The 22,232-nt window shown below is 37.7% G+C and overlaps 1 long non-coding RNA gene across 1 annotated transcript in view; it reads left to right on the forward strand.

Annotated features, from left to right (window-relative positions):
* LOC114154221 (uncharacterized) overlaps positions 1–18,636 on the forward strand; it is a 43,595-nt gene extending 24,959 nt beyond the window's left edge. The window contains exons 3-4 of the long non-coding RNA XR_003597523.1: positions 12,926–12,975; positions 16,824–18,636. This is a non-coding gene — a long non-coding RNA (uncharacterized LOC114154221). The remainder of the gene's footprint in view (positions 1–12,925; positions 12,976–16,823) is intronic.
* Positions 18,637–22,232: the final 3,596 nt, after the last annotated feature.

A 22,232-nucleotide genomic window follows, 5' to 3' on the forward strand; every position in this document is an offset into this window, starting at 1 on the left:
ACCTCTCCGACCCACGGAGACTCTCACAGTGGGACTGTGGTATTTTTATAAGAGTAGGTCAAATAAAATAATAATATCAAGTTGCAGGCATTATGTTTATTTGATTTCTATATATAATATTTTCTGTTTCAGAAAAGGTTATATAGTAAAATTCCCAGAAGCAACAAAGAAAACACAACATCATTACTAGATTTGAGTGTCCCATTTGTAACGTGCAACAGTGGTTGTATTTCTATTACAAATGTGTGTAAAACGTTGTCTATATTTTGTTAATGTTGCAAAAACAAAACTTTACAATTATGGTGTGTAGTGGAGAAATTTAAGTTTGACCTCTGGGGTGTGAAAACTTTCTGTTTGACACAGGAAAATGGAATTCAGTAACAATGTTATTTCTAATCTATGTCCAAACTGTCTGAACTTTGTGTTTTATGGAAAGAAGAAGTGGACCAGACATTCGCAGAGGGTTTTTTCTCTCTCTCTGAATAGGTTGCTGATGTGTATGGAGAAAGTGAGACTGCTGTCTATAAGAAGTTTGCTTGTACTCTTGGTTTTTGCTCTCATCCCTGGTGAGAGACTTCAAAACGCTATCTTGGCCCTTTGAATAAAATACATGACAAAATGCATTTTGTTCTTGATTGAATCAGTGTCTCATTTTTAATAGGATTATTGGTTTCCTTATCAGGTGTTTCCATTAAATAAGAAATGAAATTATAAACACGTGAATAAGTTTGTTCATTCAACAAGCCATTAAAAATAATGGCAGCAATGGATGTAAACAGTTACATGAGATATATAATAGCCATGGGGCTAGGATTCATCAAGTATCAGCTAGCAGAGCAGATGTTGGTATCTTATTCAGGGTTTGGAGTGACAAGCCTTATATTTGTAAGTGGCTCTGTTTTGGGGAAATTGTAGCTGGCGATTTTACAGAAGAGCTACGGATTCAACACACATGTTTTATTGATTGTGATGCTGTGAGAGCTCTGGTGGCGTCCAGCTGCACATTGTCCGAAACCAAAAACAAACCATCATCCTCATACTACTTTCTGTCGTCTTCTTTGTGGATTTCTCCAGGAGTAACATCTGGCTGTTGATCACATGACTCATGTGATGAGTATCATGACTGTGCATTTGGATGTAAATGCACAGTTTACATCTAAATTGTGCGTTTACACACATTTTAGATGTGTGTAAATGAACATATCTAAACTGTGTGCATTTACACAGTTTAGAAGTGTGAAAAACAATAGGCCAAAAAATTTTTTTAGAATATGTCAATATCTGGTTCCAACTGTAAAATCAAACTGAACTAAAAGAGAGGAAAAACTCATGAAAGAAATCTATAAACCTTTTTGGCACTAAAACTCCTGTTCATCACAATATCTTCCCATGAAATCAAGAACTGGACAAGTAAAAGTATGACATGTTAGTAATGAAACTGTCTCAAAATAAAGCCCAGAAAACTCACCAGGTGGTTTGATTGTAGTAATGTTCTCGTAGTCCCTCAAGAAACCTACCGATCAAAAACAATAGATTAGTCACAGTGCCTTTAAAACATTTCCCTGCCTTGTGTCTTTCTCACAGGAGTTTAAAGGCTTGTCAGCAAATTGTGAGTGTAAGGCTTTACTTTACAATAGTCTTTTCAAGTGATAGCTGTTACCTCTCATCTTTGGTGATGGTTTCTTTGAGTATCACATTGAAATGTTCTCTTCTTAATGCCCCTGAATGAACTGTTTCATCTACTTGTCAATCACACCTATTGTCTGTTCCCACTCTATAGTTTTTTTTGTCTGCCACACTGTTTATTACAAAGCAGTCTTTCAATTTAAAGGGAAAAAAATACATAAATAGATTTTTGTCTCATTTTCTCCCTGTAATTATTATCCACAACATTTCCATCATCATGTATTTTGTCTGTTTGTGAGAGCTGAAACCACAATGTTTGTTCAACTGCCTTTCCTTTGTATTTAATACCAGCCTTGTGAGAACAGGGTTGGTATTAAATATGTCAATCAGATCATGGCTGCAACAGCAAAAAGGCTCAAAATACTCTCGCACACAATGTTATTAAGGGACTGCTGCAAGATAAAGAATTCACAAGTCAACACTGATGTTGTGTTCCTGATCTTTTTTTCTCAGTTAAGAGAGTGTAAATGTATAATTGGAATTTGACCATGATTGTTTCTAACATGCATTTAAATTGGCATTTATATCATCTGGTGAAAGAATTCCTAACGTTTAATTGTTTTTTTTACTTTTTGTCATGTTACAATAGCAAACTTTATTTTACTGTATCATTAATAGATGCGTTAGATGAACACAAAATAGAGAATGCAGAATTATGGTGAACTTAAAAGAAAATGATACACGGTTTTCTAAATTGTTGATGAATAAAATACTTGTATTTGCCCTAAAGGACCCAGAGTCAAAACTTTATAGGGACATCTTTTTCTGCAACAGTTGCAGCTGTCAGACTTTTACCAACTTTGCACATGTACAAACTGAAGACCTTACCCACTTTTCTCTCCAAAATAGCTACAGCTATGTCAGACTGGATGGAGAACATATGCAAGCATTAATTTCCAATTTAATGCTTGTCACAGACACTTGATTTGATTCAGGTCTGAACTTTGAATGGGCCATTCTAATAAATTAATATGCCTTGATACAGACCATTTCATGGACCTTACCAGACGGGCCGCTTTTCATTGGCTGATGCCCATTCTACGTGGTCACGTGCGTGGCCGTCTCACAAACATACTTAGCTTCCTCTTAGCTAAGTACAGCATAATGGCAGCACTGATACAACTTGTACACCTTGAAGCCTGTCTGCTACACAGTCTTACGTTAGCTAAACAGATCAATATGCAATGTGTCTGTATCTGACATACACTAAAGATTTTATTTTAGCATTAACGGCTTTGAACTAAACTGTTACTCGTGTTAGCCACTCTAGCACCAAGTACAGCTAGTCAATCAACCATCGCTGTGTTCAGGGAAGCGCTGATTAATAATCGAGAAATAAATATCAAGCCTGGAAACTTGATATCGTAACGGACTGAATGTTATGTTTTTAACCTAATCTTTGCTCGTCTTGCGGGGCGCAGGCGGTTGCCACGGTAACAGGTGTGATTAAGCTACAAAGAGAGAGAGAGTAAAAAGGTAAGAGTGGTTTTGAGTTTATCACCTGTTCGGGTTATTTTACCTTTTTTTTACCTTTGCCGTGGCGCGTTACAGCCGCTGTAGTTTCTAAACGTTGGACTAATTACCTCGTTCGTTTGTGAGTTTACGTCATTCACAATAAACATCAAATAGAACAAATATATTTCATAAAATTTTAACAAACAAATGGCTTCTACCGTGGTAATTATGTGAAATTAGATGAATTATATCACAGCTTCAGAAGATTTACCTTTACCTTTACAGAGCTCTTTGGTTCCTCATCAGTCTGTAGATTCTCATATTGACGTCATCAAACCAAATGTCAGATCTATCATAACTGACTGACACCTGCTGGCCTCAGGTTTGCAACCAGCTTGTGACTGAGAAACCAGTAACCTCCTCCGAGATGATGACATGAACTTGTTAGTTCCTCTGTCCATTGTAGTAGCTGATATATTGTGAAAATCCGGTAGAAATGATGAACTAATCAGTCATGTTTACATAGAAACAACGCACCGCGAGGCTTTGCTTGTGAGACTTGGGGTCACGTGGGTCGGTTGTGGGCGGAGCTTGGTAAGGTCCATTGTAGTTGTGGTAATGTGTTTAGAGTCCTGATGTGCTGAACGGTGAACCTGCACTGTCTTGAGTCTTTTCCAGCCTTTTACTGTCCTGGATTCAATTTTATCCCATTTCCCGGCAGGTCTACTCAGATTCCTGTCCCTCCCAAACAAAAGTGTTCCCATCCATTCATCCATCCATTATCCTACATGCTTATCCCTGGTAGGGCCGATAGGGGTGCTGGTGCCTATCTCCTGTGGTCAGCAGGTGAGAGGTGGGTTACAACCTGGACAGGTCGCCTGTCCATCGCAGACAAAACCAGTTTGTTTGTTGGTGACTGTTCTGATTTACATTTCTTGCCACTAACTGCAAAGAGGACTTCTTTTGTCCTTTTTTCAAGAGATCAGAGTTACTATGGCTCTTCTCACTGCTTCTTTCTTCCAGTTAAGGTGCACCATTATGCGACTTAGGCAGTATTATTTTTTTCCAGGCACATAGTGCCAATTTATTTCAAAATCAAGTCATTATGTTATCTTCAGTTATTATGAAAATGCTGTTTATATCAAATATGACTTAATATAAATTTGACTTATTAATTTAACGAATTGAAATTGGGCCTATGTCTCTTTAAAAAGTCCTGCTCTTTCTGAAACTCTGCCTGTAGGAAGTCATCACAGCAATGTTCCTCTATTAATCCTTCAATATTATTTTTAGAAGCGCTGCACTGAGAAGTGGCTCAAATAATGAGCTCCGCTGATGTGTAGTTTCACCTGGTGTTTGCTAACTGCTGCTGGCTAGTCTGAAGGAGCTGACCAAAGGAGTCGAGGGGAGGGCTGCTCTGTGAGACAGAAGCTATAAGCTTGGAAACTGTAGTTTGGAGGAGGAGCTGAACCCCTATTTCAGTAGAAATAAATTTATTTTCTGGGTATGGTAAGTCCTGCCCTATTTTTTATTCTGGTCATGATATATTAACACAATGTGGAAATCAACTTTGTTTCAATGTGTTTGGAAATATTCAGCCATGTAAAATGCAAAAATACATTCTTTCCCTTACTTTACTTTTCTGTATGTGAAGTGCACACAGCTCATGTTTTTATGCATTCTTGCTGCGCGTGTACAGAACGTACGCCTGTGTCTGTGATCATTTGAGTGTGTTCTGTAGCAGTTGCTGGAAACATTAAAAGTTCAGACTCACGTTCTGTATGTGCATTCATGCATGTTCACATGTCCACCATGCTCACCTCTATAGGGAAATTTGCTCTACCCCTTGCTGTCTGCTTGGACATGGTGAATCTGTGTTTGGACTGTCGCACCCAGTCAGGGTTGTGTGCCCTGGTGCACTCGTCATGCAGCTTTAGTTTACCTCTCTGGTTCTCCCCTACCACTGTCCCTCTTCCTATTTTTCTTTCATTATTATTTTCTCCCACTCATCCTCTCTTAAGTCCCACAGCAGTCATACACACAAACACTCACAACTCACAAAGGTATGCAAGCACTGGAGCATTCAGGCGCACATTCACATTCAAGTACACGGACGTTCATTTCTCATTTTCCAGCAGTCAGGGAGCGCTGACAATATTTGGAACAACTTTGAGGTCAGGTAAAGTCATGACTAAGATGGAAGACATGTCCTAAGTAACTCTCAAAGTAATCAAGCCGGTGTTAAAATACAAAGAGGACTTGTTGTACCTGTTTTATCCTGTGGTGGGTCACAAACTGAAGTTTTATCATACTGACAATAGGTCAGAAAAGGGGAACATCCAGGACAGACTGACAGTCTGTTTAAGAGCCAAAACATCAACCTTAAATGTATTCATTTAAATGTGTATCTAATACAAAGGAGACAGTGAAGTATATTATAAAGCATTCACTTAGAAGGATAGTATGGCATTTGAAAGTGAAGGTTTATGAGTTTATCATCTGCAGTAGTCAATAGTCGAGAGGTGGAGTAAGAGCCCCGACAAAACCCACACATTTGGATTACATGTAAACAAAGGCCCTGTTGGGAATTCAAACCTCGCTAATTTCTGCTGCTAGCCACTCCAACCCTTATGAGCTTCTCACATACCAAGTGTCTGAAATAAATATCACTGAATTGAAATAAAAAATTACCAGGTTTTCTGATGGGCAGAACAAAAGTGTGTTATTCAAAACCATATGACACAAAATGTTGCAAACAATTGTAAGTATGGGTATGTAGGCAGTTCTAAAGGATTTTAACCAACCTGTTTGTTGCTTTATTTCTCATTTGCAGTTGGGCACAAGGTTTATATATCTGCTTTCACTTTGTTTTAGATATGTTTAAAAAAAACAGAATCAGGCATCTAAGCACACGGTTTAGGAAAGTTTGAAGGTTTAGAATCTTAAGAATGAAATTGAATTTATATTGGAATTAAAGTTTTTCTCTGAATGTCAAAAGTCCCTATGCTGATTAGCTTAAAATAAATGGTGGCAGGCCTAGTTAACCTGGTGATTAGGGTAATGGAAATATGTTTTTTGTATTTCTGTGAAACTGTCCTGAAAGTTAACCCATTTACGCTGCGTTTGGCTCTGCTCCACTGCAAACCCCAGAGGTGCTCCAAGAAGCATGAGTGGGAAATGAGAGATCGCACCATAAAACCAGTGATAAAAAGGATGAGTGGTGTCATAAAAAATACTGTAGTTCTCAACTTGAAAATGAATCTTTTTCTGTCCATTGCTCTCTCATTTTGTCTGCCTTGACAGACGCTCCTACTGTGACTGGAGTTACAGAACTTGACACAAAAGGTCTCTATCAATGATTGATACATCCCGACATCATGTATGTAAAAATATAAGAATATATTTATTAATATAGCTAGTATTTCAAGCAAATGTAGTTTATCTTGGTGAATTATTTTGAAAATACATATGTGATCAAGCAATTTCCTGTTGGAGCAGTGTGATCTTTGAAGACTGACTCTACATGTGCTCCGGCATTCAGCAAAAATCGTATTGGTTCTAATTTTGATGGATGTTGATGCAGAAATACTGCACAGGCAGTGTAAATGCTCTCATTGACAATAAAGGGCGCATATTTACTGCACTGGCAGAGCGGAGACATAACCAGCGTTAAGCCCAAAACACGTTGCTTGTCTCCTGCTTTTAAACCTCTGATCCAACTTTTACCTGACACAGAGGATCTAACTCGATGGTCTGTTAACACACGGGACTTGTGAGAATGAGTTCAACACACATTCTCGCAAGTACACAGAAAGCTGCAGTTGTTGATTAAACAAAATTGCTGTTTCTATCATTATTTCTGTACTTCTGAGATCCTACCATGGGTACGTACGCTGCATTTTTTTGGTTGAAGTATTTTAGTTTATATATTCCCTCAAATCAGTTGTGTTTTACTTTACCACTGTGGCTTACGTCCTGTCTCGCTCATTACATTCCCATCAAATTGCTGTGTATCTCTGAACAAAATAGACCTCAGGTCTATCATGGTTGGATAGTCATAGACGTTGTCACGATGAATTGTGAGTGGTCTGTGAGGCCTCGTTGACTTTAACATTTTCTAATTGCTGCATACATCATTCAATCTGATTTTTCAGATACTAAAAACAGATAAAGTGTGTCCTGGGCCTACATTAAGGGTAAAAAACAAATGACAGTGCATGCTCTCACTTAAACTTGTACCTAATTTAGAACCACCAAATCCTGTAACTTAGATCTCATGTCTGATTACTCCATAAAGCAATTGTAGAAAATGAAGAGACAGATTTGCTAAGCTTAATTTAAAAGGGGAATTTCACAGTTGGTATCTAATTCTGATATACACGTGTGGAAATGGCCATAAAAGGAATCTACATCTTTATTCAAAACAAAAGTTCCACACATACATTCTAAAAAATATCAAATCTTGTATCTCAAAGAAAGTACTAAAAAAAAGTGAAGCTTTTTTCATGAATACTAGAAACCTCCAACAAATAGAACCACTTTTTAAGACAACCAGTTTTGAAAAAGGCTTCTAGAGAACACTTTTTTTTTTCTGACAGTTGCTTTTAAGTTTATGGCACTGGTGCAAAGATCATCTTGTAATCTTATTAAGACATCAGCAGCTCTTTGAATCTTGGCAAACTCTGAAAAACGTTCTCAAGTGTGTCTGACAATTGTGTTACTGAGTCTTGGACTGGGCTGCGTTTCCAGGCAGATGTTTCTAAGAGATTCTTATCAACATGGCAATATCCTCAGAGGCATAAACACATGAACAGATGTCTAGGAGCAGGCATGCTATGCTCTCACACAAACTTCAAATTTGCACAAACATATATAGCTCTTCTCATTATGACAGTTCCACTTTTATTTGTTTTAGCTTTTGAATACGTTTGTACTTTATTTCTTATCACTACACGATGACTGAAAACATGAGAAAACCATTAATCTGTCTTTTCTCTGGAAAGAGGTGAAAATGACATTGTAACAAAGTACCTTGTATAAAAGATAAAAGTCCTGCACTAAAAGGCCAAAAAGGCAAACTAGTGAGAGCAGTCAGTAAAAGCATGTGAGTCATAATGAAACAAAACAATGATAATTCATACTCTGAGTAAATACTGGTGTAAATTTCAGGGGTTTGCATTAAGAGAATATGCCAAAATGCTGTAGGGTTTCCTGACTAGAAAGACAATTTGGACATGATCCCACTGTGCTTTGCTAAACAGTCATACTCTTTGCAAATGTGGCTCGCATGAGTCAGTATTTTGTAGAACCAGCTTATGCTGCAAGTGTCTGTGCCTCTGGTTGCTCTTGGACTGAAATTTATTGCTCAACTGTCTTTGCAAGACTAGTTCTATGTCAGTCAGTTTGGATGGAGAGTATCTGTGAACTTAAATTCCATGTGTGGTGCAGATTCTTCATTGAATTTAGTTCTCATCTTTGACTGGGTCATTTTAAGGCATGATTTTAACCATGTTTGATTTAAACCATTGCATTGTAGCTCTGTCTGCATGTTTGGGGTCTTTCTGCGGCAAGTTACATCGACACCAGTATCAAGTTTTTTGCGGCCTCCAACCGATTTTCCTCAAGAATTGCTGTATTTTTGACTCAAACTTTCTTCACATTAACACTGCATAACTTCCCTTTCTATGCTGAAGGAACAAATCAGGGTGATATGAACTGTTCTATGGCACATGGTGTTTTGGAAAATGTTCAATTTTGGCCCAAACTGACAGGGTGCCTTTTGAAGCAGATTGTTTTATCCCATAAGTTGGGAAAATTAGCCTATGGTCAAGTAAATGGACTCTTAATGAAAATAATTTATAGAAACACTGGAAAACCGTGAATATGGTCAAAGCTTTTTTAGCTATTTTAACATGTTAGACATTTACCGTCTCCAAAAGTTATTCAGACCTGACATTGTTTTTTGTCAAGGGTTCAGAAATATATGTAGGGCATATTGAAAAGCTGTGCTTCAGTTCCTTTTACTCATTTGCAGCCTTGAGAAAGAGCGGTTAACTCGGAAATGGAACCAAAATAGCGTTTCATTCCAGCCATTTCCATCCTTTAGGTAGTGATTGAATTTTCCTGTTGCCTGCACAAAGTCAGTCCCCACAGGAACATTGGCATAAATGTCATTGAAGTTTGCCTGTTAATCCGCTAAGGAGAAGCATGTGATAAGATGTATCATGTTCGTCATGCCTGTTGCATCAGAAATAACCAAGACACTGACGCGTCTGTTCTTCCAGAGGTGGAGGGATGGGAACGAAGAACACCCATGACAGTAAGAAGAGGATGCATTAGTCGACCTGTGGGAAATAGAGCTCCCTTTCTGCTTAGTCAACCCTGCATAAAAACAACGTTTTTTTCTCTGTTTCTCAGTTTGTTTACCATTTACTGTATGTGGGTAAGAGAAATGAGACAGATGATCAAAATGCCACAGTGACTGCGAGTGTGTTGGTTATTCATGGAAAGAGATAGCATAACTTTAACTCCAGATACAGATGCTAGGCAGCAGGAAAAGGCTTTTAAGTTTGACTCTTTGCTTTAACACAGTCACAAAGAAGACTGCAGTGCAGACAGAAGCAGCTGACAAGCACATTGTCTGCATTCAACAAAGAAAAAAAAAGGTTGCAGATAAGTTTCTCTCAAGATCAAGATTCTGATCAAACATTTAAGGTTCACAAGCTTGTGCGCCGGTAAGCATGCATGTGCATGAATGCTGTCCTCTTGATGGACGCCATTTCTCATGTTACACAAAAGGTCTTTGATGTGATTGGATTTGATCCAGTCTTTCATCAACATCAAATAAATAGGTGAAGAATAAATCCTGCACCATCAGAGTAATAACACAGAAGGAAATGATAGGTATTGGTTACTGTGTCAGGGTCCATTACTACACTTCTTCAATGGCAGGGTGCCTCTTTTTGAGCCTGTCTATAAATATTTTTGGTTTTTCTATAAAAGTTGTCAGAATCTTCATTTATTGGAATAAAATAAATATGTTGAGAACACATTCATACTATTCCAAAGTTCTACAAGAATGTAATGTAAGCCAGTAGATATGAATACTGGAGAAATAACATGCCAAATTATTCTGGCATAGCATATGTGCTGATTCTTAAGATTACTTTTGCATTTTCCCCCTTTCTTTTCTGCTGGATTCTGCTGGAGGTTTTTTATTTTTTTAAAGCAAGTCTTTTTCTTTGTACACAAGCGTGGCAGTAAAATGTCATAAAAAAAAAACAAGAAAGTGGTAGTCAAGGAGCTGACCACCATGAGTCCCACAATCATGTGAATACTGGAACTCACTACTGTCCTTGCAAGATCAGCCTGGTTGTCACAGTTAATCGAGGAAACATGTCACTGACTCAGTTGTAACTTCTCAAGTGCCTGTTGTAAAAGGGTGGCTGACGCTACAGTCTGCATTTTTGTTCCTATTCCAAGTAACTCGACTAAATGTCAAACTGAAACCTCATAACTAGCGTATGTCATACAAGGAATGACAGTTGGCTGCATGGAGCTGTGGAACAAAGCTATCACAGCCGCAGGGAAGCTGCAGGTAGTGAGTGTGGAGAAGGAGCAGTCTTATCTGCAATGTGTCAGCTGTCACCAAGGCTGACCACTACAACAGCAGCTGTGTGACAGAAAACCTCTATGGAAATAATCCCCCGCCCCCTCAAAAAAAAACTCTCTGCACGTGAGCATCTAAAACATTACCCCTTCCTTTTTTCTGTTTGTAATGATGCATTCAGGAGAGATAAGCAAAGGTCAGAGGAAAAAATGGAGAACGCCAAGAAAATTGACATTGACTTTAAACATGGCAAAAACAAATTCAGTTTTGAAGCAATTTTGCAAATAGACCCATCACTGCAGAAAACATGTTAGCTCGAACTTTACACAAACCACATCAAAGGTGGAATTGATTCTCACACATTTCTTCAATTTTCTACAATGTGTTTTCCATACTTCCAGCTGTCTTAGCTCCCTGGGATCCTGTTGTGCCTATTTCATTGTTCTGCACTAATAAGGCTTTAAAAGAATGAGAGCCACTCGAGCCTGAGAGAATTAACATGGCTGCAATGCATGACACAGTCACACCCCCCTGTTTACTGGATGTCTCGAACCTGAGAGTTTATCATTCCAGAAGTTTAGCTCCAACACTGCCTTTGGACAGATGGTTATGTAGTACATTGCAAAAATATTAAAATTCCTGAAAATTTGCAAACCTCAGAGGTTTTCATCCTTGCTACTAAGAGTCGTTCATCTCCATCCAGCCTTTAACTTTGACCAGCTTTACTGTTCCTACTGAAAGAAAGCATTCCATAGCATAATGCTGCCACCAGTTTGCATTACAGTAGGATTTGGTGTGTTTAGGGTGCTGTAATGTTAAATTTGTGTTTTCATTGAAGTTAATTTAATTTTAGTCTCAACTAACCAGGCTACTTTCTTTTGTTAGCTGTGTTGCCTGCAAAATCCCTGGAAACTACAAACAGGACCTTTTATGACTTTATTTCAACAAATGTTTTCTTCTTACCAGTCCTTCACATGGAAGGTCTAATCTGGGAACATAGTCATTATTGGCCAATATTGGCCATGTTGCCAGATTTCCAAACCTGAGCTGTTTCTGCAGCTCTCCCAGAGTTATCATGGACCTCTTTTTCAAAACTTGGGGTATTGTTTTATAATCTAATCCTGCTTTAAATTTATCCACATCTTAATCCCAGATCTGCTGTGTTCCTTAGTGTTCATGGTGCTATTTGTTTACTAATGCTCTCCAACAAACCTTTAAACTCGTTTGTAAATTTATTCAAGAGTGTTGCAGGCTGAATACATGTACATGCCACACATTTAAGATTTTTCTTTCCTGTCACAATTGTGCCCTACTGGGTGTTGGTCTAAAATCCAATATGCCTGAGAACAGTTTTTATGCCAGTTGGACACAAGATATGGCAATACGCACTCTCTGGGAGCATAAGCTTGGTCCCAAGGATTTCAGCTTAGGCTGCACAGTAGTGTTCAAGTCTTGTTTTATTTGTATGGACGAAAATATCCTCTGCCAATATTATTAGATAGCCTGCAAGCTTCCCTCTAGTGGAGTAAACACTATGGCTTCTTTGATAAACCATGAATCCTTCATTTCACTTTGTATTTCTGGGCTGCAGCCGAAACTCATCCGCAAGAAATCTGCTGTGCAGTACACAGGAAGATTGGTTTGGCTTTGCTGCCTTTCGAAAGCACTGAAGCTAAACCGTCGGTCTGCATGTTAAATGCAAACACTCTGTCCTCTGGGGAGGTCTCTTAGCTCTTAATAGGCATTTTGTTTGGAATTTCAATTTGCTGCGAGGGGAAAAAAAGCTTTATTCTTTTGAATAATATGAACACAGACAGGGTGAGTTTGCTCCTTGCTCCAGTCGGTCTGGCAACACAGGGCCAACACTGAGGTCAAAACCCATGCAGTGTTGTGATACATGCGGTTGTGTGTGTGTGAAGTCTCCATAGGACTAAGTATGTTCTCACCAATACAATAAAAATAAGACAAAACTCTGACATGCTGATCTGGGCTGATTAGATTTTAGAGCTATGGCTACTTTTTAAATTATTTTCTAAGTGAATCCAAAAGGAAAATAGTGACATAAACATGCCAGCGCTTGGTATCTGGTGAGTGTTTCCTTTCAGTGAATGTATGAATGTGTGATTTTGCATGCATGCGTTTGTGTTATTAACCTTTTGCCCCCCGTCTCTGCAGAATATCTCACAGATCCCCAGAGCCTGACACTGGGCCACTTTACACGCACGGTGAGCTGATATCACAGGGCATGACATATTCAATACACACAAAAACCCACGCCCACACACAGATGCAAGAAACTGTACTATTAATGTAATCATAAATTAAAGGTCAAAAGAAAAATTAAATTTTTCTTTTAGGGTTGAACTTTTTGATTTTAATGGAAATATGCTTTAGCATCATGGCATTTACATGCATTAATACACATTGTGAAGAAAACCAAAAATGAACATTAAATTTGAGCTGAACAGTTTAAAACATTGTAACTGGTAGGTGCTCTGGCCTCTGTTGCGAATGCCAGTTTTGATCACCACTCTCCCCGCAACTTCATATTCAAACTAGAAAATTTCGGAAGAAATTTAGCCGGGGCCTGCCAAGGCGCGCCCCTCGGTTTGTGCGCCCGTCGGTTTGGGCCAGGCGTTGTCACGCTACAAATTGGCATCGATGCTAAAGAACGCCGCAACGTAATCAATGGCATGCGGAGAATCACAAGAACCTTAAGAAAGGTGGACGTGTACCATTCAGTATGATTTAAAATTTTGTCAAGGCATTTATTTTGGAAGTTTTGTTAAACCTCATTTGAAAGGGCCAAACTAATCCCATGTGTAATAGTCATTGGGTTAAAATAGTTATATAATGTGCAAAACACAAGTAGTTGATGTAAAAATATTCAAGGCTTTTATTTTGAAATGTTAAGCTTCATTTCAAAGGGCCAAACTAATCCCATGTGTAATAGTCATTGGGTTAAATCAGTTATACAATGCTAAAAACGCAAGTAGTTGATGTAAAAATATTAAAGGCTTTTAATTTGAAATGTTTGTTAAACTTCATTTCAAAGGGCCAAACTAATCCCCTGCGTAATAGTCATTGGGTTAAAATAGTTATATAATGCGCAAAACACAAGTAGTTGATGTAAAAATATTCAAGGCTTTTATTTTGGAATTTTTGTTAAACTTCATTTCAAAGGGCCAAACTAATCCCATGTGTAATAGTCATTGGCTTAAATCAGTTATATAATGCTGAAAACGCAAGTAGTTGATGTAAAAATATTAAAGGCTTTTATTTTGGAATTTTTGTTAAACTTCATTTGAAAGGGCCAAACTAATCCCATGCGTAATAGTCATTGGGTTAAAATAGTTATATAATGCGCAAAACACAAGTAGTTGATGTAAAAATATTCAAGGCTTTTATTTTGAAATGTTAAGCTTCATTTCAAAGGGCCAAACTAATCCCATGTTTAATAGTCATTGGGTTAAATCAGTTATACAATGCTGAAAACGCAAGTAGTTGATGTAAAAATATTAAAGGCTTTTATTTTGGAATTTTTGTTAAACTTCATTTCAAAGGGCTAACCTAATCCCATGAATAACAGTCATTGGATAAAATCAGTTATATAATGCTCAAAACACAAGTAGTTGATGTAAAAATATTAAAGGCTTTTATTTTGGAATTTTTGTTAAACTTCATTTCAAAGGGCCAAACTAATCCCATGAATAACAGTCATTGGGTTAAATCAGTTATATAATGCTCAAAACACAAGTAGTTGATGTAAAAATATTCAAGGCTTTTATTTTGAAATGTTAAGCTTCATTTCAAAGGGCCAAACTAATCCCATGTGTAATAGTCATTGGGTTAAATCAGTTATATAATGCTGAAAACGCAAGTAGTTGATGTAAAAATATTAAAGGCTTTTATTTTGGAATTTTTGTTAAACTTCGTTTCAAAGGTCCAAACTAATCCCATGTATAACAGTCGTTGGGTTAAATCAGTTATATAATGCTCAACAGAGCAATTATCTGATTTAAAAATATTCAAGGCTTTTATTTTGAAATTTTCAGTATGCTTCATTTTAAAGTTCCGAACTAATCCCATGTATAACAGTCATTGGGTTAAATCAGTTATATAATGCTGAAAACGCAAGTAGTTGATGTAAAAATATTCAAGGCTTTTAATTTGAAATGTTTGTTAAACTTCATTTCAAAGGGCCAAACTAATCCCATGTGTAACAGTTACTGAGTTAAATCAGTTATATACAGCCCATATCAGCAAAAAGTTCTAAAGGCCAGTTCAGTCCTGATCTGTTTCAACTGAGGATAGATAGAACTACAGCGATGCGTATTTGTAGTCCTAACCACCAGCCAATAGCCTCTTGAGTTCCGTTGCTATGGTAAATAATGGTCTCAGCAGGTGTGAGCTCTGAGCTCTGAGCTCTCAAACACACAATTGTGTGTTTGAGCAAACACGTTTTACTGAAAAACAGCATTGGAAACAAATCCTTCCTGTTCGGGAACCGTAATACATATTCGAAAAGCGTTTGGAGCGTATGAGAGGCCTATGGGTCTTCTGCGATAGTCCCGAGATTCATATCTGTACCTCACTCAGAGCATTTACAGCGATGAGAGAAAGAAATGTTGTGCCCAGATCTGAACCGAGGTCGGCTCTCACTCTAATTTGAGGAAAAATGAGAAACTTTGGGTCGCTTAGAGGCAAATTGTGGACAAACCGTAACTGGTATCGACGAGCCGTCTTCACTTTCGAAGAGATCACAGACGTATCTACAAAATGAAATTTGAATGGCATTTCTAGGTGAATTTGTGACGACACAGAAAATCCTCAAAAATAGGGTATTTCCAGGATTTTTCCCATTGACTTATAATGGGGTTTTTTTCGTAGTTTTTTGCGAATTATGTCGCCACGTTAAGCCCAAATCCCACCAAAAGTAATAGCAACAATGGCGTGAATTTTCTGCACGTTTTGATACCTCATTTGTAGGTGTGCACCCAGCGGTATGAGCCGCATTAACGGTTACGGAAGAAAAATAAAGAATATTAAAGAGACACTTTGTTGGGAGAATAGCAATAGGTTCCTGCCATTGCTTTGCATGGCAGGCCCCAATTATAGCGCTACCTTCAGTAGTTAGTAGGTGTTGCTATCTTGAAAATGACACTCAGGGAAGTTGTATTAAAGTCTACTGGGAAGCATTATGATTTGGGGAGATACTGCCTTACAGAGCTGAACCAACTTTAGATATCACAATTCACCACTCTGTCATACTGGCAACCTCCATCAGTTTGAATTTTATAAGATTTATAAGTATATGAATCTTGCTTGGAACTATGTTATTATTAACTATGTCCAATGCGATACAGATCACATTATTTATCTAGAAAATAGAGCTATAACAAATTTTGCCCCAAACCAAATTCTCTTATAAAAAGTCAATATTTTCTATACCAACATCAAGTCCTTATCAGTCATCTGACTTAGTCTGAAATTGGATAGATCAAGATGATCAGAGATTTATGTTAGGATATGACAACTGACTTCCTGTTCTCGATGGACGAGGCACATCTGAAGTCATTATTTTAAGTGTTTTTGTTGGCGACGGGCACTGCAAAAATCGTGGGACACTTTGTGTGAAAGTTTGTGGCCGATCCACAGCCAGACCCTCTAAGAAAAACATGAGCTTTAAACAAACAAAGCTTTAAAAGACGTAAGACCCACAATGAAATAGAATCATCAAAATTGCTTGGAGACGGGTAAAATATGCGAGACATGGCAGCAACAGAATACAAATGAAAACTTGAATCCAAAATGCACAACTTCCTGATTGTTTTAAGATGTGGTTAATGTTTTTTGTAGGTTCTGGATAGATAAAATGTAAACTAAATCTAAAGTTATGTGGAGCAGTTCTTTCATGAAGAGACCAAGACAAACAAAGAACTAAAGAGAATTCTTTAATGTCATTTGATAATTGCACCATTGTTCAGTTTTCTAAAAAATGGCATTGTTTACTTTTCTTTCATTACTTGTGAAACATCTTCACTTTTTCTTCGCTCTTGCGTGTGTGTTGCAGGTGTTGGTAAAGCTCTCATTCACACATTTTCAGCAGTATGGGAGAAGAAGAAAAGACCACCCTTTCTGAAGCACAGCAATCAGGGGCCTTTCAGAAGACTTCTGTCTCTGTTTTAATTTCCCCCCAAAACACATCTGTGCTCACACTGAACTCACCAGGATATGTGCACTCAGATCTCTTTGTGAATGCACAAATACTTCCTGACAGGTATGCACGTGGGTGTGTGCTCCAAAATAAAAAACAGTCCTGGAATACAAGTCTGCTGGAAGTGGAGCAATCAAGAAGAGAAACAATGCAAACAGATGGAGTTGTTTCTTCCAGCGAGAAACCCGCATCCAGACATAACAGCTCACACAGATGTCCATAGTTTCAAAGGTTGCTATCAAAGCATCTAATAGCAGCACACTCTACCATTAACAAGGCAGATGGTCTTCAACGGTTTTGTTTCTTAGGCTGGCAAACAAACTATCATATGTGACCGCCCACACAGTTTCACCACATATTACAGCTTAATATTCATGCACCTGTTTTTAGTAAAAACTCTTTGCTGAAAGAGAGAATTTGTTTCTATCTCTATGAAACCATTATCTCAATGAAACTTCCTGGCACTAACTTTAGCTTTGAACTCAAAACTTTGTTATTTGGTATACATGTCCACATGTCTTGACTTTTGTAAATCCAAACAGTACATACACATATACTGTAGTGCAATCCCAGTTTTAAGTCTAAACTAGGGACGGGTAGTTAGAGTCCTTGAGGGTCAGAATGCTGCATGTTTCAGATGTTCATTCGTTCCTGCAGAACTTACTGGGTATTCAAACCTCTGTGGCTCTGTATTTAAAAAGTTATTCTTCAACATTTCAACTCAGGATATAGCTGTTAATTACTACATTTCAGAAAACAATGTCAGTTCCGCAGGCCACACCGTGTAATAAAGCAAAGAAATCCTTTGATGGAACCTGTTTGATAAAATGAAATAGGGTAAAAAGGTCTCAAAAGCAAAACATAATGCCTGGATCTAAATAAATCAAGACCAGGTGAGAAACAGAGAAACATTTACATCCATTAGTCTGATAAGGGTTACAAAGTCATTTCTTAGACTGCGGGACTCCAGTGAGCCACAGGAAGAGAAATGACCCACAAATGGAGAGAAGATAGAACAGTGGAGAACATTATAAGGAGTTAAAGAACCCAGAATGTCTGAAGCACTGCAGGGCACACTTACCCCAGTTAAAGCTGCAACTGAGAGTTCTGAGAAAATCCTGGACTTAGCCTGAAAATTTGAACAAGCACACCTTAAACGTCCCTTCTCTTTGCTTTCTGCTGTAATACAGCCCTCCATCCACAGCTGCTCCTTCACAACTGAGCCTGCCAAGAACTCAAGAAACCAACACTTTTTCTGTAATGTGAGTTTGTTTCTCTGCCATTAGCACAGCTGCAAGACACCTGCAATCTTGAGCTTATACCACAGTAAGGGCTGAGCGGGGAAAGCGTGTGAGCAGCATGTACATAAGCTTGATTAACACTTCCACGACATTCTTCCTAGTTGGTATTGGTTATTTCTGACTGGGAGTTATGTATTTAAATATTATTTACTGTTTCATATATACAGCTTTTTATGACAACTGAAGCTGACATAATAATTGATTGTACTATAAAATGGCACTATGTACCTGGAAAGTACATAATACAACCATTTTAAAGAGAGTAGTCATTTTTAAGAATTTACGTTTAAAGTTGGATCATCATTTTATCCTGAAAAATGAACAATACCACTGAATTTTTAAAAACATAGAATTAAAATGACATTTTTTCCTACGATGATTGTTCTTCATTTTCTGACCACAGCTCTAAGTACAGTGTGACTCAGTTTGGTAACATTTTATTTCCTTTCTGCATTTGCTTATTATGGCCATATTGATTTGTTTAGTGCACAGTATATTTGGTGGCAGGATTTTCCATAATTGTCCGTTTTTTCAAAATGACGACATAGGGATGTGTCCACACCAATTAATTCGCGAGAATGGGAACAAAAACCAAAAGAGAGAAAGTGCCACTATGAATTAATCAGCTAGAAATAAGTTCTGGAACACAACTTTGACCTATTTGGCTGCTCATAAGGAAAACTCCATAACAACAAAAAATGATAACCATTTTCCATTTTCAGCAAAACAGATAGAGGACAGCAAGTTGTTTCAATATATTTGATAAAATCCCCCAAAAACACTTAATTATATTCAGGAATGTTGCTGAACTTGTTCAACATTCTTATGTTAATTTTCTGTTCATTCTATTTTAGTGCCTACATTAAAGCAAATTAATTCATAACCTTTAAGATAAAATGCATGCAATTATGCAGTTGGTTACTAAAAGTTAATTTAAAAAATTGTGTTTTTTAAAAATACAATCCCCCATACAATACAAAAAAATGTGGCTGCTGGGTTAGTTGATTCAAGGTCAGTTGACAATAAGGTACAACTCTCAGAAAGAACAGATTTTCACATTGAGTCGCTGGATTTCCAGTAAATCAACCAGAGCAAACATGTCGTAAAAGTGGTGAATAACAACTGGGTTTTAGCAAGAAGAAAACAGCTAAACTAGGCTCACTGTGATCTACCAGCTGCCACCTGGATCTTAAAGTGGAACAAGAGGTTTCATTTCTGTTTGGTCAGAGTTACATCCTGTTTTTTATCTTTTTTCCAGAGGTTTTTCAAAAGGAGGTTTATTAGTGACATATGTGACATATGTGTTGAATTAATAATAACTGACTTATACTCAGGAAAATACTGGACTTTTGTTAATCAAAGGTGACCACATATTAATGAATGTATGAAGTGTCCTTTTTCTCATTTTTTCCTCCATTATGACCTTTCTGTTGCTGCATACCTGACCTGAAAAACTCTCAGGGGCTTCCCAATACCTCACCACTCTTCAACCTTATTGCTATTCTCTTCCACACACTTTAGAGGTGAAGAGGAGCGTCGGGCTGCAGTTTATCAGGGAGCATGTGAACCTTGGACTATGAGGTCAGGTCAGTGTGTGCCAAACTCTGGAACAGGCAGGTTTGTTCGTGAGCTTGGGAGAGTCAAGCGCTGTTTGCATTTAGATCGAGAGTTTGCCTTCACTTTTTCCCCTTCCTGACTCTGTGATTCAAGTCCCAGCTGTGGTCAGGTGGAGTTTGGAAAAGAGGGAAGTCAGGAAAAGAGGAATGGGTATAAAACTGGGGCAGAATGAGAAGGGACAGAAGAGGGGGGTATGAAAGTTGGCTAAGAGAAGCTTTCAATCAGTGAGCTTGGCAGATGCCTCTCAGAAGAGGAATGCCAGGTCACCGCTCCTTTCTTTGTTCTGAGAAGTTTTTCGCTTAGCTGGAACTCTGCTGAACTCTCTGGACCACTATCAGATTGTAAAGTTGGCCCTGGTGCTGTAGTGGAGGGGCATAAAGGGGATAGAGGAAGGGTGACAGAGGGGCCAACTGGGTCCTGCCAGGACTGGGCTCAGTTCAGACGTCTATAACAAGAAACAGAAAGCGCCACAGATTTACTGGAATCCCCTGCCAAGGTTGACAAGTCAGTTCTGTTTAAAGCATGATGTAAACAAACAGAAGCACAGAAAGGCTTATTTTACATTTCGCCTAAAGTGAATGTGGTTTTATTACTTTTGTATTTCGTCTTCTAAAACTTTCTTGTGTTGCTATGAAACTAAAATTACATTTTTAGGTATTTTATCAAACAACAAACGTCTGGAATTGGGGTACTTATTTATTATTTTTATTTATGTATTATTTGTCAGTTGACACAAACACTGCCAAACAATGACTTTGTGAGAGATCACAATTTTTTTTCTTTTTGTATTTACTCTGTTTCTTTTATTTGAGTCTTCTGAAAACTAATACTTGTTAGTTTTTTATATAAGGGTTATCAGCAATTTGGGTTCAATAACCCATTGTTGGTGCTTTCTTATAGGTGTATGCTGAAGATTTTGCCAGATTTTGTTTTTTTATCTGTAAATATTCCCAGGATACGTTCAGCTTAGAGAAAATTGTATAGCAAAAAACATTTAAGAGTTTTAGGGATGTTCACAAGAAATGGATGTAGAGCATCTACAGTAAGGCAGAGGTGTCAAAACGTTTTGCCATATAGCTAAAATTTTCTAGCAGAAATTATTTAATTATTAAAATGAACAAAGGTGTTGGACATATATTAAAAAATTAATCTATAAATTATTGCTGATCTTAAAATATAAAAATTGTTTATCTCATGAAAATTTCCTACATTTTTGGCTTTCATTGTTTTTTTTTATTTCTTGAAAGGCTTTTTGACTGTTTGTTCTCAGCAACAAAATGTGTATGTAGGTTACACTTGTTGTATTTAGCAAACAATAATGATGCACCCTTGTTCAGTTGTGCTAGAAGTAATTGTGCTATTAGTGTTATGCAATATCCTAATTGTATGAGAAAAGTTGCAAGCAATAATCAGCAGAACTACAGAAATAAATGTTTCAGATTTAATACACTCTCTGTATTAAATTAGTCTATTTAGAGTCCAGGTCAGTGTTTGTTTCTCTCTTAGTTTTTGTCCATCCTAGAGCATATTTTAAGGTAAACTACGTATGTGATACTATGCTCTTTATTTATGATCACTTTTAAATTGGAGTTACAGCCCCACTTACTTTAATTTTCTATTATTTAGTTTCAAAGTTTGGTTTATATTTGAGATACATGTATATCGGTTGTGTAGGTATGTATTATTCTTTTACTTTTTCAAGAAAAATAATCCAATTTAGCACAGTTTTTCCACCTCCTAAAAATAAAATAAAATAAAAAATTGACATGCATTCTACATTCTACCTGTTGCTTTGGAATTCAATTTCCTCTCCTAATTTTTGTTGATCATCTCAAGTCATTGTCAGGCTAAATAGCACTAGCATAATTTGTGAGTGTCTCTGTGTGTGCATGTGTGGAACACCCAGCGGCTGGGTGACATAAAAAAGTCCACTTTAAGTACATAAAAAGCCTCTACTTGAGGACTTAAAGTTTCTATGTTAAAGCACACTGAACTCCAGGAACCTCTCAACCGAGACAGACTAACAGCCGGCTAAGACTGTCAAGTATGGCCATGATTCAAGGAGCAGAAGTAGGAGATGAAATAAGAGACAAAGAGACAGAGGCAGGGGGTGAAGTGCAGAGAGAAGGTAAAGGGTTTTAAGAGCAGATAAGGAGAAATCAGCAGTAAAACCACAGACGGGAGAAAACAGGGGAAAAGGATGGTGCAAGAAAGACAAACAGCAGAGGAATGGAGGAGGAAATAAAGAGTGTTAGACAGACAAGGAGTGACTAAGGCAGTGATAAGTCTGAGAAACAGACACAATGAACACACACTCAGCGCATCATGGGTCCCAAACCATCTAAAT

Source organism: Xiphophorus couchianus, chromosome 12 (genome assembly GCF_001444195.1).
Source record: "Xiphophorus couchianus chromosome 12, X_couchianus-1.0, whole genome shotgun sequence".
NCBI classification, from domain to species: domain Eukaryota; kingdom Metazoa; phylum Chordata; class Actinopteri; order Cyprinodontiformes; family Poeciliidae; genus Xiphophorus; species Xiphophorus couchianus.